We start from the raw sequence: 18,674 nt of genomic DNA on the forward strand, positions 1-18,674 counted from the left end.
AGCAGGGTCAGCGCTACAACAACTCGAAGCTCCGCCATGGCAAATTTCTGACCAATACAGTTCCTGTGGAGAGATACCTGTTAATTTGTTACCAACACATTTCCTATTTGTTATTGAGATTAAGGCTGAATGCTGAAACTGAACCTGGGCCCTGAGGAGAAGGGGATGAAGGCATGAGAAGCTTGGCTCTTTTTGTTGCTCGGGTCAAAATGGAGGGGATCAAATTCCTTGGCAGAGAGCAAATCGTGTTTAAAAGATTAAACACAATAGATTTGTAGCAGGAATTAATGTTATATTGTATAAGTGCTTACATGTGGTTTGTCCAGACAGTGGGGTTATGGTGTGTCCATAAAATGCTGACCAGGCAGATTGTACCTGTGTTACAAAAATTAGTAGGTTACAACTTCAGTCTTTATTGGTCACCAACATTCTGATCAAAAACTTTCTGAGTTTGCTTAACTTGACATCAAATGTGATCAACTCTCCTTAAATTGGATCCCTTAAATTAGTGCCTCACAAATGAAGTACAGAATATGATTAGAGTGTGATCCAGGACAAGACACAAGTGTTTAATCTCGAAAGTCTATTTGTAAATCTTGAAGAGAGTTTCCCCCCTCACCTGCTGGACTGTGCGATTTCCTGGCAGCACCATGTCCTGGGTGTACTTCCGTGTTACACCCGGCACAGGAGAGTGGAGTCTGAGGCCTCTTTGATGCACATGGTGTGAAGGGAAGGTTGACAGATCCTCCCTTAAGACCAGTCATGTCAGTGCACTGAGATAATATTCACATGTAACATCTGAAACTACCAATAATGTGCTGGCATTTGTATTTTCTGACCACTCAATTTCTTGTCCATCTCGTCCCTCCATCAGGTCCATCACTTCCTGTCTGCATTTTCCTGATAGTCTTCATGGCGTGCTAAATTATACAACGTCCAGCAGATGGCACTGGCTGTTGTGTCGTGACCTGCAGAAGAAGAAGAAGGACGATTTGCAAAGTGTGAGGACATTTTAATGGCAACTGCAGCTTTAAAGAGACATTACTCTTCCTACAGTGTATAGCAGCTGTTACCATTATGGTGTGATTTCACATAAGACCACAGAGGTCGCTGTTAGAGTAACATCTCACCTGCAAACATGAAAGTGTTGGCCTCAGCCTGTATCTCCTCATCTGTCAGGCCTTTCCCATCTTCATCCTTCAACACACAAACATTTAGTAATAATATTTATCTGTAATAGTGATACAGTCTCATGAACAAAATGCATTTAAAATGTCCTTCTTCACCACACTTTTTGCATCTACTTTTAACTATTGACTCACTGAGACCTACTCCCTTTCACTTGATTTCCATGCATGTAATTTCCCATTTTAAAATTTGGTATCTGTAGCCAGTCTTGTTAATGATCTCACTGAGGGGATTTAGGCCTTTGCAGATCAGCAGTGGCAACAGAGCATCTCCTTGGTAGATCCTACACTTGATGGTGGCATGTGGTATTGGCTTGAAGTTGGCCTCTAGTGTTGTACGCCACATCCCAGTTGAGTTCCTGATGAAGGCTTTTAGGGTCATGTTGATCTAGTATAATCTAGGAATTCCAGATCCATGTGTGGGGCATTAAGTCATAGACTTTCTTGCAGTAATCCTGGCTGTGCATAGGTTGGTGATCCTGGTCTTGCAGTCTTGTGCGACTGTTCTATCTAAAAGTAGCCAATTCCTTTCTCTTCCCAATCACGTATTGAACCATTTGTCTGTTCATCTTAGCCGCTATGATGCCCGACGGGAGCTTTCATGTGGTACTGGGGCAGGTTATTGACTGGTAGTTGGATGGGACAGGATCCTTTTGGGGATCCTTGTTGATCAGGAGCATAAAAATGGGGTACACTAAAATGGTACACTGAGTACCATTTAATGTTTAGAATGTTAGAAATAAACAGCAGCACTAAAAGTGCAGAGAGTAAGTAAGCTAAATATAGCTTGAGATAATATTCTATTTTTTCTCTCTGTGTGATTTTGAAAACCTTCTGCAGCATCATTCTCTCCTCTTAATTGGTGCATATTAATAAAAACCAGAGAAAAGCTGTGTTGAACATGCTTAATGGTAGTGTAAAATGCCGTAGATGCCGACTGGAAGTTCTTGTTTCTGTGCATGTTGCAAAACTTACTGCCTGACCCCTTCTGTAAAAGATACTTCAGCAGAAAAAAACTGTTGAAATACTGCTTATACTCTTTCTGCCTTACCTTTGTCAGCAGTATAATGTCTACAAAATCTTTCCTCCTCCGAGCTGTTAGGGCAACATCCGATTGTGTTTCTGTCTCCCTCTGTTGGCTAAGGAAGGTACGACGCTTCTGAACCACATCCCTGGTGAACCTGAATCAGAATACAGCAGATTAAAACTGACACTACAAGATTGTATTTACAGTACTCTGAAGTAAAACAATACATTACACATTACTACAGGTTATTATAGTACTATACAATACTTTTAAAGACTTTTACAGCATCATATGGTTAAGTATATATCTACAGCAATCCATAACATTAGATTTCAACAGCAATTAATACAAAAAAGCACATAAGCAACAAATATGACAGTTATTTGCATCTGTACCATTTGACAGTAACAGTGTGTCATCACGCTTGCAGCCTCCTATGTAACTCGTGTAACTCAGCTACAGAAATGTCAGAAGGTCAGAGCATTACCTGTGTACAGTGTTTAAGGCTTGTTTGAATCGTTTCCCCTGCTGAGTCTTCCAGTAAATCCAGTCCCAGTGGTGTAAAATATTTTCTTGCCGACGTGTTGCCAGGTCATTGAGCTCCACTATGGCTGACACGTACTCACTGGAAGACCTGGAGGGACAATCTTTTTAGAAACTGACAACTACAACAAAAATGGTAGATATCAGTTGAAATAAGTGGCTGTTCTCACTCCTGACAGTTGCTGTCATAGCTGAAGGCACATTTTAGTAAACTGTCCAGAGTCATCAGACTGACATGGTCAAACATCTCCAGATTAGTTTTGCCTTCTGCTACAAGTCGGCACCACTTGTCCTGAAAACAGAAACAAGGAGGGATTAACAGGATAAAGATATCAGCATAAGAAAGGAAACAAAATCATATTTGGGGGGTGATTCATGTGGTCTAAGTCTTTAACTTAAAGCAGCTGAACTGTTCAGGATCGGTTTAAGATTTTATTGGACAAACAGTGAACACTATGATTTGATCTCAAATATGGTAGCTTATGTTATACACATGAATTTTAAAGACCACCTAAGTTCTGTGCAGTCAGTGTAGATGTAGATTGTGTGTTTGCCTGTGTTCAGCCCCCTGGATAATTTAAGGATTTTTTTAAACTGAGAATAAATAAAAATAAACACAAAACAACAAACAACACTCCCCCCTCCCCCATGTAATGTGAATATTACCATGCTTCAACACATTCTGCACTTTCATGAATCTAAAGTAAATAATCTTTTTTTTCCACTCGTCTTTACTCGATCTATACAAATCTAAGTTATTATAATTATTAATAAAAAATACAAACATCTCATCAGTGCCACTGTTTGTGTATTGTTTTAAATGACAGCAGTTTTAAAGCGTGTGAGAAAGTCGGTGCATACTATGAAAATTGCTGATAAGGAAACATTTGATCTTCTTGAAAGAGTGTCTGCTAAAAGGTGTGGTGCACTAAAACAAATGAATCATAAAACTGAAAAATTTTAAAAGGAAAGTAGAAGAAAACTCCTTCCTGCAAGTGAAGGAGTAACTGATGACTGCAAGTCATCAGTGTTATCAAGATGATGTCAGACTGCTGGACAATTCTGGAAATCACTACAGAAAATTCTGCAGTAGTTTTGTAGAGGGTGTAGTACTCTTCATAGAAATATGAATAACAGGCATCACATTGATGAGCCTTATTCTGCTGAAAGTTTCTTCCTGCTAAATGTAACTTTTTCCTTCCCACCACCAGAATGTGCTTGCTCATAGCAGGTCACTTGATTACTGCTGTTTTTTTTTTTTTCCAATACTGTAGGTTGTTTAACTAACAGTATAAAGCATCTTAGGTGGCTGTTACTGTGTTCTGTGTGCTCTTACTGCAATTAAAACCTGAATGACTAATTTAGAATCTGAAAATAACTGAAAAACATATTTTTCTCATGGTTGTACCAGTTTTAACAATGTTTGCTTGTCTTGTTTGTGACCGGTGGTACCCGTCACCCTCCCAGTAAATACACTAATCATATCCATTTCATAATCCTACGTGACTTAATTTAACATTTTCAGAAAACTTGACCTGTGACCCCTGACTTTGAGGCCGAGGTCACTGAGAATCGAGCTTGTCTGAGATTTTTAGTAGATGCACCTATGATATCGATTTAAAAACTCTATGTAGCCTACGTCTCAAGTTATCGCATTCACAAACTTGGTTGTCCACATTGCCCGCTTGGAGGTGTGACGATAAGTTGAGGAATAAACTCAAACTGTCATGTGATCAGATTTTTGTACGCATAACTGTATGCGTGGCTGTGTGTATCTTACATGCATGATTTTAGATGAGGAGTTAAATACGGCAATGTAGTTCTTCAATATATCAAAATGGAAAGCTGGAGTGAGCAGTCGTCTCTTGCGGGACCACACCTCTCCGTTACTGATCAACAGACTGTGTCCTGAAACCGAAAAAAAAGACTTGTAGTTAGGAGCACTGTCGTTTGACCTTTAGAACAAAATAAGATAAGATAACTCTTTATTGTCATTGCACAGTCATACATAGTACAATAGTACAATGAAATTGGAAACCAATACTGGGAAAGATTTAATTCCAGTAAACTTTGCAACATATGAGGAAAACTGAAATATTTCACTCACCCAGCCATGGGCGCAGGTGGTGATAAATTAATTCATCTTTCACTGTGATGCTGGCTGAAGGAAGTAAATGATGAACAATGTAAGCAAACACCAATAGCTTTGGAAATGTGGTATAATACAGACGGACTGTTGGTGTTTTACCCTACCGGGTGCCATTAGCAGAGGTTTGACATAGTCAGGGTGAAAGAGTCTGACCAGGTGATAGAAAGGACCGAGGAACCAGCAGCAGGAGTGCTTGTATGTCTGCACCAGGTCATCCACCTGCTGGAGGCCTTCTTCTGTGCTCTGCATCTATAATGTTTTATCACAAAACAAGACTTAAAGATCGGTGCTGATTATAGCAATCAAAGAGAAATAGTAACATAGCAACAAAAAGTAGATTCTGTTTAACTGTGAAACCTATAGCTGCATCATGTAGAGATTACAAATATTTAAAATAGTTCATAAAAAAAGATGATGTCTGTGTGTTGTACCTTCCCAAGATGGCCCAACAGCCACGAACGTGTCTGTGGTTTGCTGAAACAGGACAACCTGTGAGAGTACCAGGTGTGACGCAGCAGCAGCCTCACAGTCCAAAGTGCAACCACAGCAACCAGTCCAGTACTGAAAATGTACAGGACTGAACAGAGACCTGTCCAGCTGAGGACCAGAGAGAGAACACTGTGCAGGAGAGTCATCACTGAGAGAGAGCAATTAGCATCCAGAGGTTCAAGTTTCCCACTACTGGCCCTGCTCTGTTGGTTGTACTTATAGGGGCAAATTGCTCCACCCCCCACTCACACACACTCCCTCCCCCAGTTTTGATTATAAATACCAGAAGTTCTAGTTCTAAGTTATGAAATGTACATAGTATTCCATTAGTCTCGTCACATTTTAATATAACTTTACAAACTATTTCACTCTTGCAATCCCCCAATGATAATAATAACATGTAGTATAAACAATATGGCTACTGCACATGGTAATTTAAAATGATAACTGTATAAAAAAGAAATAAGTGAATAAATATAAAAACAGAAGTCATGATGGCTATAAAAGGTAAAATATTATGCAAGAACTGCTGTACCAAAAATAGTGTTGTCGCAGTATTTTGGAGAATTTTGGAGATTAATTATTGGTATTTACTGATTTAATGCAGTGACATCTCCATTCTACAGACTTGGGATTTTAAGATTCCACGAAAATGCCCACTTACTGGGAATTCTCCTTGATGGCAGAGAACCACCTCTTAACCTGATCACCTGCTTACCCAGAGAAGCTGCTCTGAGTTTCATGAAATGAGAAAGAGAAAGAGACCGTCATTTCAACTTAGTTCACTTGCGCAAAAGCACAGGGTGAGTTTAACCATGACTTCTCTGTTTAATTTAGGAGCACTCTGGATCTGAATCAGACCGGATGCTAACTGGTCTGACTAAAGCTAGCTAGCAGACTAAAAACTAGAGGAAAGTTGACTCCCAGGAATGAACTTAAGAAAATTTAAACTCCTTCATTATCAGTTTAGTACGATGGACACTTTGTTTATGGTGTTTACACTTGTTTGTGAAGCTCTGTGGAATCTTCACAGTTGTTTAGTGATAACCTGATTCATTTTATTTTAACTGAAGAAGCTTCAGTATATTTAAGTTAAAGGATAAATGGACTGGTGCTTTTCTCCTCTGAGCACTCAAAGTGCTTTTATACAACTTGCCTCATTCACCCAAGCTCTTTTTTCTATGATTTACCTATGCAAGTGCTTTCTAATGTTCACACACAATCAAACTCCGATGGATGCATCTGAGAGCAACTTGGGGTTAGTGTCTTAGTATCAAGGATATCTGGCGACTGGAGCAGAGTGAACCACCAACTTTCCAATGTGTAGGTGACTTTCTCGACCTCCTGAGCCACAGCTATCCTGTGGCTGCAACTGCACAGTGTATCTTTATCTCTTTAACGCCTCTTACAAACTCTGGTTTAGACTCTGATCCTACCGACATTTTAGTATTCTGAAAACCTCACACAGGTTATGTTTGCATCTGGCAATAAATATTTGTATGTTCTGTATCTCGTTGTACTTTGTCAGTGCCATTTTTCTGCCGTAAAGAAAGCTGCGACTTTTAAATCTTGTAAAAACTAGTGACTGCCTAAATTAACCATGAATTAAAATGTGAAATGAGTATTTATAAAACCTCTGTTAACACACTCACAAACAATGAGCTCAAATCTTGAACATTATGATTATGAATGTGCATCTAAATGTTATTCACTCATTTAGACTTTCTAAATGATACCATGGGCGCGTTATATATGAGGTTACTGATCAAGAATAAACATTTCTATCTATTTTATAAATGACATACTAAGCAGGAGTAATGCCTTATAAATGATAAATGATGATCATGATGCAGATACTAACATCCTACTAATGCCCTTAACAACAGTGTGACATTATTATAATGCAACTTGTGACTAAAATGCTGTTTGTACTTTAAATTTTCCTCACATGATTCAGGAAGATTATATGTGACAGATTATACTGCAATCAGTCTTTTATATCAGCTGAAATACCTCTACAGGAACATTACAACTGATAACATGCTGTTATCATGTTATGACTAAAATGCTGTTTCTACATAACAGGATGAAATTATATTTATTTCAGTGCAACAACAAGACATTTTTTAAAATGTATACATTGGGAAATCTAAATAAAAGAAAGATCAGCTGTAAGTAGCTTTGAATTGACTTTTTTTAAATGTCTCTGATTTTTGACATTGCTCTTCTGCTTCCCTTTCCATGTTTTAGGCAGTTTAATTTTCCTCAGCCTCATGTTCTTTAGCTTAGAGCTCAACTGGTAGGACCAGAGGTCTTTCGAGTAGCCATGTAAGTGGAGAATTACAGAGTAATGGAGCTGAGTCTGTATGTACAGATTGTGTCTTCTAAAACCAATGAAACTTTTCCTAGTGGGTTTGCTACAACAACAACAAAAAAATAACATTTTTGTGGAGAGACTAAGAGCTTTGAGGCTCGAGGTGAGTTTGGTGCCTCTTTAACAATCAATGTTTTTCAGGCTGCCACTTTGAGAAAAAAAGTTCTTTAGAGTACTGGTCATGGTCCTGGGTCGTTCGACCCAGCGTTTTGTGTTTCATTTTTGGTATTGCTTTGTGTTTTGTGTTAATCCTGATTTTGTATTGGTTCTTAGGGTTGGTTCTGGTGTTTAGTGTTTTATCATCCCTACCTGTGTCTTTCCTCTGTGTTCTGTTCGTGTCCCTGAGTTTGTGTTGTAAACAGTCTGTGTGTTTCCTGTTTTACTTTGTAGGTCTGTGTGTCGTCTTGTGAATTAGGTTCAGCTGTGCTCCCCTCCTGTGTGTCATTCCCCTCATTACCTCGTGTGTATTTATAGTGTGTGTCTGCCCACATTCTCTGTGCTTTTTGCTCCTCCTCCCGTGTGTGTTTGGTTTCAGCTTAGTTCTTTAGTTTTCCCCAGTTTCAGTTTCTTATCTCCCTGCTCTGCTCTTCCTGTTTTTGCCACTTTGTCGCTTCTGCAAATAAAGCTCACTCGCACCCCAGCCAGTACCTGCATTTTGGATCCTTTTTCTCACCACACCACACAACTGCTGCCCCAGCCGTGACAGGTTAGGTCTTACATGGGGCACAGATGAAAAGTGATGTTGATGTTGTTCACATTTCATACAAATAAGCTGACAATTGACAATAAGCTGCATGTTATTGTTGTAATTAGTAGGATAATTAGTATTGTAAAAGGCAGAGTTCATTTTAGATACATTTTTTAAAACAAGGACACCAGATACATATAAAGGGTTGCCAGATAATTATTGGGAGAAGTCAAAAGAGAGGGGAATAAACAAACTGATGAAATAATAAGGTTTGAATTACAAAATGATGTATATATCAGTTGTAGTTTTTTAAATATTTCAGTTGTTATAAGGGACTGTTTGCAGTATAATCTGTCACATACAACCTTGTTAAAAAAAAACCCCAACTCTTACTCAAACACTGTGCCTGGACTCAAGATTAATTTGTTCTGTGAATATCACACACTACCAGAAAATTATTGCTAACAACATTGTTTCTTTCGTGACCACAACGTAACACCTTATTAGTACTTACATCCTGGTAATGCACCCTGTCAGAGATCTGTGAACAGAAACTGGTCTGAGAACAGAAGAGACCTGTTGTGGGTTTTTAATTAATTACATTTATGAATTTAATAAATTCTTAAAACCATAAAAAACAAATATGAAAATGAATAGAAGGTGAACCCAAAACAGATGAAAACTAAAACAAACTCTCAAGTAAAGTCCAAGCACATCAAAACTACAACAAAATATGGGTAAAACAGTAAAATCTGTTAATTAAACAAAACATTTTGAAAATGTGAAATAATAAACTGTTTCGGTGGAAATATTTTCATTTCCCAATATCCTGTAATTTTTAGTAGCCTTTTTTTATTTCACTAAGTGTCAGGATCTTTACAGTTATGTCTTTTTCTGGTGACCATGCTTCTGTTCAACAGTTGCTTAACTCAAACTAAGTGATAATAAGGAATAAATGATAGAGAGACTTGAATGATTTGTCATCCAACGTAGAAACTGACCATAGACAGCAACAGAAAACATTTATGATAAATATTTCTGTTTTCCTGTGCTGCATTGACTGTGCTTTATTCATGACTTTCCTAACATTGACTGGTTGGTTTAGAGCAGTGGTTCTCAAACTTTTCACAATGAGTACCACCTCATAAAATATATGGCTCTTGAAGTACCACCCTTATGACCGACAAAGTACAGTAGTATAGGCCTATTTAACACCACATACAGTTTACACGAGACAATTTTATTTTTATATGAATGTTACATATGTAACATATGTTATTTTAACTGTCATAAACAAGATGTGACAAGTGATACTAATAACAACTGTACTGCATTAAAACATTCACAGCAGGTGGGATATCCAATCTTTAAGTGATGACGTATGAACCCTGCTTCTGGGTCCAAACTACTTCGAGATTATTAAGTCTTTTGTGTTTTTAACATATTTTAATGCTTTGTATCTTCTTCTATTTGATCTGAACAAGCCCCTAAAAACAGTCAGTGATCACTGTCGGCTTCTCTCAGTTTTTATTACCTCTATTCATTTTAAAGCTCAGTTTTTAAAACCTTACAATGTAACTACAGCCCAGCCTATGCAGCAGTATATTAATGACTAACTTCGTATTGTGGATGGATTATCTCAGTTGTTCTCCTGACTGAAGTTTGGTCCGTTTACAGCATCCTGCCATCCGATTGCATTTGTCCCTAACCATCTGGAACCCTCACTTTAACTTTTATCGAGTGGAAAAAAGTTAGCGTTCATCCTCCAGCTTCACTGTGTTTATGTTACGCTAACCATAGCTGTGTAGCTAGCCACCATGTACCACATCATTATATACCAGCTAGCCCAACTTGAGTACCCCTACAAGAGCCACTGCTGATTAGTTTTCTGTCTTCATTTATGTTGGAAGTGATAGCAGAGGTGTACGTTTTAATTTTTCAGAAATCCCTCAATCAGAACACGGTATTGTGGCGTGCTGGGAGTGGCTAGTTATCTCCCATCATGCCTTGGGAACATGTGTTGCCATTTAATAGGAGGAAACTGTGTTATTTACATCTGTTATTGTTACGTGACTCTTAACGGTTCCTGTTAATGCTACAGTGTAAATACACTGACAGTTGTTGTTTGATGGAAAGAGATGTTATACCATGAGGGAGTTCATGTGCAGGTTTATTGACCCTCTGAAGCACTGTGTTGTACAGTGATCTGTACAATAAAGAGCACCCCTGTCCTGCTTGGGTTGGAATAGCTGCCTTAGTCTCTGTGTGGGTCCTCTGTTGTCAATATTTCTTAGTTTGCCACAGTGAATTATTTAATCTTAAATTTTCTGTTTTTGAGATTTCCCATGTACCAATAGAGGGAGCCCAAGTACCACCAGTGGTACGTGTACAACAGTTTGAGAACCACTCATTTAGAGGAAGATTTGCAAGCTGTTTTGAAATGTCAGGCTTTGGCAACTTACATTATAAAACAAATGTAAAGAGGAACAACTACACTACTGAGAGAGCTACATCTCTTTTGCTTCCTTTATTTTCCATTTGACACTCACAAAAAGGTTCTGCTGTGATGACAAACATATTTACAAGTGAATGTTGTACTTTGAGGAGAGACCTCAGAGGCAAAACAGACCTGATCTATTTGTCCAGGATATTTGTCCATAAAATCATAAAAGCATGTGCAGTAAGAAAAACTGATATAATATTGATAGAGATATGATACAGATTATCTTCTGCAGTACATCTATCATATCCTTAGAATAGTACAAGACTATGTCATGTAAAGCCACTTATTGAGAGTAAAAGGTATTGTAATTGTAATTGTGATAAAATATATTGATAATTACAGGCACCAGTGGATGTTTCAGACCAAAAGGACCAGAGATGATCCTCAGAGAAGTATTCACTGCTTACAATGGTTTTCATTTTATTTTATTGTTATTATTTTTTAGTAAAAATTAAAAAGAAAAAAGGCTAACTAAATAAATAAAATAACAAATCACCATCATTTGTCTACGGCCTCCACAAAATCGGGTTTAACGGGTTTAACAAACTTGATCCACTTATCCCATAGTTTAATAAACTCATTTTTCTTCAGATGTAGAGAGAAATTAATCCTTTCCATATTATAAATATCACTTACAATAAATATCCACTCTCAGATTGTTGGGAGTCCTGGAAGAAGCCACCGTCATGTGTTTCTTCACACACACATAGTAGAACACCAAATATATATTCACCATCATGTCAATGATTTTCACTTAAAATTAAAATATTAATTTTCTTGTGCTCAAATGTTCAGAGTATTAAGAGGATGTTGAAAAATGTGATCTGATTTTCATCTGAACGCTTAAAAATTGCTTAAACAAACAACATAAAACAAAATTTTGAATATATTTGCGTCTTTATTTAACGCACCATCAAACATTGACAGCTTGGTGAATAACACAGGGGGACCCTGAGATTTCACAAATGATCCAACATCAGCTTCAGACATGACTTTCTAGTAGCAGCAGATCAGATAATCACAGCGTTCAGGAGGACCGATGTCCACAGATTCCTGCTTCAGTTTACTCATAATGTAGGTGTCACCTCTGAGAGAATCGCACATTTAAAGACAGATAATTCTGTGTAAATCTCCTGTAGGAAAAATCTATAAAATAAGCAAAGCCAACATTAATTTCCTCCACCCTCGCCTTGATGACGGAATTTATTTCCTTGCATTTATTGTTGCCGTTGATGTTTTTCATCATATTATCATAATTCACCTCTGAGCTCTTCTCTAGAAGGATGTGTTTCCTTTCAAAATCATTGTAGGTTTGTGAGAACGCAGCGGCACAGAGCAGCAGCAAACAGGCACTTTGAACCCTCATGATTCTCTGAGGAAGAAAAACAGAATTGACGTTTTCATTAGTCTCTCATCTTTATTATTAAGACTTTAACAGGAAGTTAACCATGAGTAATTGGATAAAATTAAAAACTAGTCATAGTCAAATCATTTAAAACCAAAACAAAACTCAAAACATGATTTACTTTCATGGATAAAAACACATTCAACACTCTGAAAAAGTAACTTTATCAGTTATCAGTTTAATTGTTGCAGAGTTAATGCTGCATAGTAATTAAACTGAATAAATTAAACATTTAATCTTTGTCTTAAGTTGCAGACACCTATTCATGTCTGTAATTTATCTGTTTATTACTGTTAAACACAAGGTTACTGACTTGAGCTCAGCGGAGGATCAAACAGGACCAAAAAGATCCAAGTTATAAAAGGGAAACTGAACCACGTTTGTCTGTGTCGTTCCTTTTTGATGCTACACAACTTGTACTGCTGCCCTATTCATCAGTGTGATGAGTGCATGTAGCAGCAGCTTAGCAACCACATTTCCTGTGAACTTTTGATGCCTGCACTCTCAGCTTATATGCAGCATATACCAGGCAAACAGAGTTACGAACATATGACTGCACACAAGGGAAATGCACTTGCTTCCTGAAACTACTTTCTTTGCTAAGACAGACAAATATGTTCAGACAACATTTTTTGTAACAGACAGCTCTGCATATGAGACTTTTCAAAATCAGTGAGCAAAGGCCATTTTATCTTTCGCAAAAATGATTAAGTGATTTTATTGTTGCCACAAGTCTCTTCTCTGAAGAAGCAGCAGCATCTTGTGCAGTTTGTATAGAGAAGTGGAAACGTTTACAGCACCAGGTATTTGCACATCCAGATCCTTTTACTAAAATGAATGTTTTCATGCTAACACTCTGTTATGCATTATGGGCATAACTGATGGACTAATTTGTAGATTTTTTTTGTATGTGAGTGTTCAGCTTCAGTTAGTAGCTTTATGCTCTGCAGACTCCTTATATATATATTGTTGAGTGAAAATTAACAGCACAAGGTTGAAAAAATTGAAAGTGTTAATTTTTTATTTAAAGTTATTCACTAAATATTCCTACATTCACCTTCTGAAGGTTTTGTTATGACAGAGACCAAGTTGTGTACCACCCTCAATACATTTAACCTTATCTGATTTCCAGAGGTGGGAAGTAACCAAGTATTTTTACTTTGTTACTACTGTACTTAAGAAGATTTATCAGGTATCAGTACTTTGCTCCAGTATTTATTTTTCTGACAACAATTTACTTTTACTCCCTACATTTTCAAGCAAATATCTGTATTTTCTACTTATAATTTTCAAATCAGGCTCGTTACTTTAAGTTTAGTGGTGTCATTTATAGCTTATACTTGGCAGTTAAAGGGGGCGAGTGCAGATGTCTATTTGCTATAGTTAGCATCTTGCTAACACTACAGAAGAGGAATGAGCATAAAGGGAGTAATATTTTTCAGCTCAGCAATCATCAGCAAACACGCAAACTATATGTGTGCAGTTTGTTGCACAGTGTGTTGCTAACTAAAGGTTCAGCTGCTGCACTCAGAAAGATGTAAGAAAAGACAGGACAGGAGAGAAAGAAGAGAGGTCATATCTGTGGACTGCAGGAGATACTATTTAAATAGGAAATGAGCCGTACACATGCAGTCAGTTCACAAGGTTTAATGCTAATGCACCTGTGCTTATACGTTATTTTAATTATTCTAATTATTAATTCATTTACATTTAAAATGATGCTTAGAGTCATTCACTGAACTCAGTCATTATACCAACTTTAAACAGTTTAGTAATATACAGTATACTTTTAGTGCAGGGAATGGAACTCATAACTGTGAAACATCAGGTTACATCTTGTTGAGTTTAATCCACAAAGAGTAACAGCTCATTTAACATTTGTATTCTCATGTACTGAAATTAATTTTGTAGTATATTAATATAGCAGAAGGTCTAGTTACATGTGCATAAAATAGATAGTAGAACTGTCTACTTTTTACTTTCGTACATTGAGGACATTTCAGAGCCTGTAATTTTTCACTTTTGCTCAAGTAAAGAACTTGAATCAGTACTTCAACTTTCAGCATTGGGCCTGGTTAATACTTGGATGGGAAACCTCCTGGGAATACCAGGTGCTGCAAGCTTTTTCACTTCTACACACAAACTGCAGAGGGCGCTGCTGATATCTGTTGTAGCTGAAGACACAATTCAGTAAGACACACCAATCATCAGAATGACATAGTCAGACTGTATCAGTCCTTACTACAAACCAGGAACACAACAAATATTTTTTTCACAGCACTGTAATACAACACAGAGTTACACACATTGTGTGGTATTATCGTAATAGTTAATTACTAATTGTGTTGAGCAGGTGTTCATTTTCAAATTAACGTCAGCAGATTTTTGCTAATTTACTGTATAGAGTAGGTAATAGATAGCCAGGCAGTGATACAAGCAATCCTAAACTACATGAAACACATGACATTAGACATACTGGGCCTTCCTCACTGGAGACATAGTAACAATGATCATACTGATCTGTGTGTGCCTGTAAGGTGTCAGCAAAACTTATTGTTGCTGCTGTTTTCTTTTTACCCTCTTTTCTCTAACTTAATCAGAAAAAAGTTTATCACCATAATTTTCTTTATTACTCCATTTACATAAATTCAACTGAAGTTTTGCTTTTGCAGTTCAAATGTAGACTCGTCAGTTCTGTGTACTATAGCTGGCATTTATTGTAAAATGCCAAAGTGAGTATTTGATTCTTCTGTTTCTAGTAGAGGTATTACAGTAACATGGTTATTAGTGCAACACCAGAGATAGCATTTATCCACATAACAATGATGTAAGAATTGTGTTTAAGTAAAATCTGAAGATATTTCACCTGAGTAGCCCGTGCTACATTTTAATTCCACAATAACTATTTGATTAATCTCACCATCAGTTTATGATTATGCCAGTACTGAACACAAAAATGTAAGAGACAAATCAAGAGAGCCTGGTTTGTCAGATTGCACATTTTTATTTTAGTTAAATGATCTCCAGATGATCAAAAAGTGAAGGCATACAAATGTTAACTTATCAATACATGTTGTTACAGTAGTTTTGATTGTGACTGCCAATCACAATCATGTTCTCAGAACTGTTAAAACACACATAATACATGATAATGTCATGTAAGGATAGTAACTGATCCAAAGGACATCTTCAGAGATGGTCTTCAGCAAGTATCAACAAACTCAAAGTGCTTCAACAAGCAACACACACATAATCAGGAATTTCTACTGTCTATTTAAAACAGCATTAAATTGAATTACATTTTATATATATAGCACCAAATCACAGACCCTACAATGATTAAGCATTTCAAACTATTTTATGATATACTTGAGATAGTACATGTTCAAATTCACATTTTTATTAACTTATTGCTTCCTCATAGACACATTTCAAACAATGGCATACTTTCTATCTGTTAATTTTGTGGTTTTAGAAACCCTTTATTAAATCAAATGTAAATGTTTATAAAGGAAGGTCAACATTAAAGGTTTGTGGCACAGGCAAAGTTTGGGCAGAGTCTGACTGATGGGACTCTTTTTGTGACTTATTTACTCAGATTCAGCATCACACAATAAAATATATAACTGATAAAGAAACAGAAAGAAAGAGAACCGTTTAAGGCATCATTGAAACCTGATACTTCAGGCCTCAAGGTGTACAGGTAGGCCATTTTCACATTTTATCCTTTTGTTTTTTCTGAGTGTTAGCATTTGGTATAAACAAGGTTTGCTGCTTATCATTATGCAGTCAATGACATCAAATTTGTGGGTGACAAACCCATTTTTGATAGTAGTGGCTTTGTGTAGCACTAAGTTCCCCTTATCTTTGATGAAAGTATTTATTGACTTACACTGATTTATGTCATTGACATTTATCATCATGTTATTACAGTCATGAGAGCCCTTTTTTGGAAGGATGTGTTTCCTTTTGAAATCATTATAAGTTTGTGAGAGCACAGCAGCAGAGAGCAGCAGCAGCAGCAAACAGGCGCATTGAACCTTCATGAGCCCCTGGTGAAGAAAAACAGAACATTTACATTAGTCTGACCTCTTTAAAGTTGTGGTTTTAGTGGGCAGTTGTCTGTAGAAATAAGAAAATATAATATCGTTTAAACAGTCATAATAAAAAAAATAAAAAAACATTTTCTGAGTAAAAGACATCCAATACAATACTCTGGGAAATTAACTTTCTAAATTTTTGTTTACATTTTTTGGGAATTACAAGAAAAATATGACCTTTTTAGTGCACTATAACAGTAAGTAAAGAAAAAGAAGAAAACAAAACAAACTTTTTATAATATACTAAATTACCTAGCTTTGTGACTTGACTGTGGACTGGTTGGTTGGTTAATCTGCGGTGAACATAAGCTGTTCGTTTGAAGCACCAGATGGTAAAGATGTCTTTTTAGATTCAATCTGATGAATATTGTTTGATTATAGTGTGGAGGTATGTAATAATGACAGGAGAGGTCTCAGTGTCTCACTCCAACTTTATTAACTGACTCTCAGAACCTCACATACAGTAAGCGCCAAAATCTCCACCCCAGCACTTCCCTTCCACTTGGGTGTGAGTGGAGCCACCTGGTGGTCCGCCACAATAGTAAATATATTACACAGTGACCTGCTGATAGACTCTTTAACTTTAACAAAAGCAAAGTAACCACTAAAGTCAGCCGTGTATATGAGATATATGACTTGAACAACATCCAACAACAATGAGTCACTTATTTTCACAAACAGCTCTGTGTGTAAGTTATGGAGGTCAGTTATCAGATATACAAATTCACTGAGACAAAATCACAAGGTTACTTTTGTTTTCTTTAACTCTGAAGCATTCCAAGGATATTACTTAATTAATGTAATATTTTTTTTTGCATACAACTTCTAGTCTTCTTCTTCTTCCTCTTTCAGCTGTTCGCTTTAGTTATCATCCTATCCCTAGCATCCTCATCTGTCACACCAGCTCTCTCCAACTTGGTCTCCAAAACCTGTCCCTCTGATGTAATCATTTCTAATCCTGTCGATTCTGGTCAATCTGAGTATTGAAATAGTACAAAAATATTTGAACCCTGCTAACAAAATGCAACCGCCATTATTATTATAGTTTTATCATTAATGATGGACTAAAAACACTGTATTCATGCAGTTTTATGATGTACATTTTTCAGATATCAGTGTTTAAAACCAAAAGACCTACTAAAATTTTATTACCCACTAGCAAAAGGTTACACAAAAGCAAAATGGTAAATTATAACAAGTCCAAAGACTGACCTGCTTGCAGATGAAAATCACCAAATAAGGAACAAAAAGTAAAACAAAAACGGCCAAGGGAAAAGAACCCTGATTTCTCTGTGCAGCTCCTTTTTTTTATGCTGCACAATTTATACTACCACCCTAGTCCTGTGGAATGCAGAGCAACAGTTTAGCACCCTCACTTCCTGTCCATTTCATAGTCTGCATTTTAAGCCCATATACGGCATATAAACAACTAACCAACAGAGTTACAGAGACATGACCACAAGCAAAGGAAATGCACTTACGCCATAGAACAGCTTTCTCTGCTAACACATATTAATATGTAGGTACAAATATTTTCTGCAAATTTAGATATATTTGGTTTAATACATTAACATTATTATTATTATTTGTGACTTAAACTAAAACAATTTTTTTTTATTATGATGCAAACCATAAAGGGCCGAAGTGCTCAAATAAAAAGTCCTTTTATATTGTCAGTCATCACACCATGTACATCTTTATGAGTTTACATGAGAAATACGTCTTATCTGATCATAACAAAACAAAAGCTGTTTTCTAGACTCCAGTGGTGTTGCAGACAGGGGGTGTACAATGTGTTCACAAGAGTCACACGTCCTACAGACGTGACATTGACTCAGTGAATTTTGACCATGTCATATGCAGAGGTGCTTATCTCTCTACACACATGGAAGTCACAAAACAGTTTCACCACTTTAGCTTTTCTTTCTTTATTTTTAAACTTCTGTACCGCATTAACCATTTCCCGCAGTAAGCTATTGTAATAGGTAATGACAAAATAAGTCATTTGTACATTACAGCTGAGTGAAAATGAACTTCGAAATGTTTCATCTGCAATTACCATGGCCAAATCAGTCTTTAACGGGGCCACAGTGGTATAAAGTGTATTAATTATACAAGAAACTAAAATCATGAAATTTCTAACACAAGACTGTATCTGTTGGTTTAGTGTACTCAGGCAATCTAAAAGTGTATTACATCTATTTTGTTT

The 18,674-nt window shown here is 36.7% G+C and overlaps 1 long non-coding RNA gene and 1 pseudogene across 1 annotated transcript; both read right to left on the minus strand.

Annotated features, from left to right (window-relative positions):
* The window catches only part of LOC109196802 (docosahexaenoic acid omega-hydroxylase CYP4F3-like), a 26,032-nt pseudogene extending 20,438 nt beyond the window's left edge, over window positions 1-5,594 (minus strand).
* Window positions 5,595-15,941: 10,347 nt separating this feature from the next.
* Window positions 15,942-18,602, minus strand: LOC112843788 (uncharacterized). The gene is made up of 2 exons (XR_003216289.1): window positions 17,678-18,602; window positions 15,942-16,417 (listed from the first exon to the last, which is right to left on the minus strand). It is a non-coding gene; the product is annotated as an uncharacterized LOC112843788 (long non-coding RNA).
* Window positions 18,603-18,674: the final 72 nt, after the last annotated feature.

Source organism: Oreochromis niloticus, linkage group LG23 (genome assembly GCF_001858045.2).
Source record: "Oreochromis niloticus isolate F11D_XX linkage group LG23, O_niloticus_UMD_NMBU, whole genome shotgun sequence".
In the NCBI taxonomy this organism is placed as follows: domain Eukaryota; kingdom Metazoa; phylum Chordata; class Actinopteri; order Cichliformes; family Cichlidae; genus Oreochromis; species Oreochromis niloticus.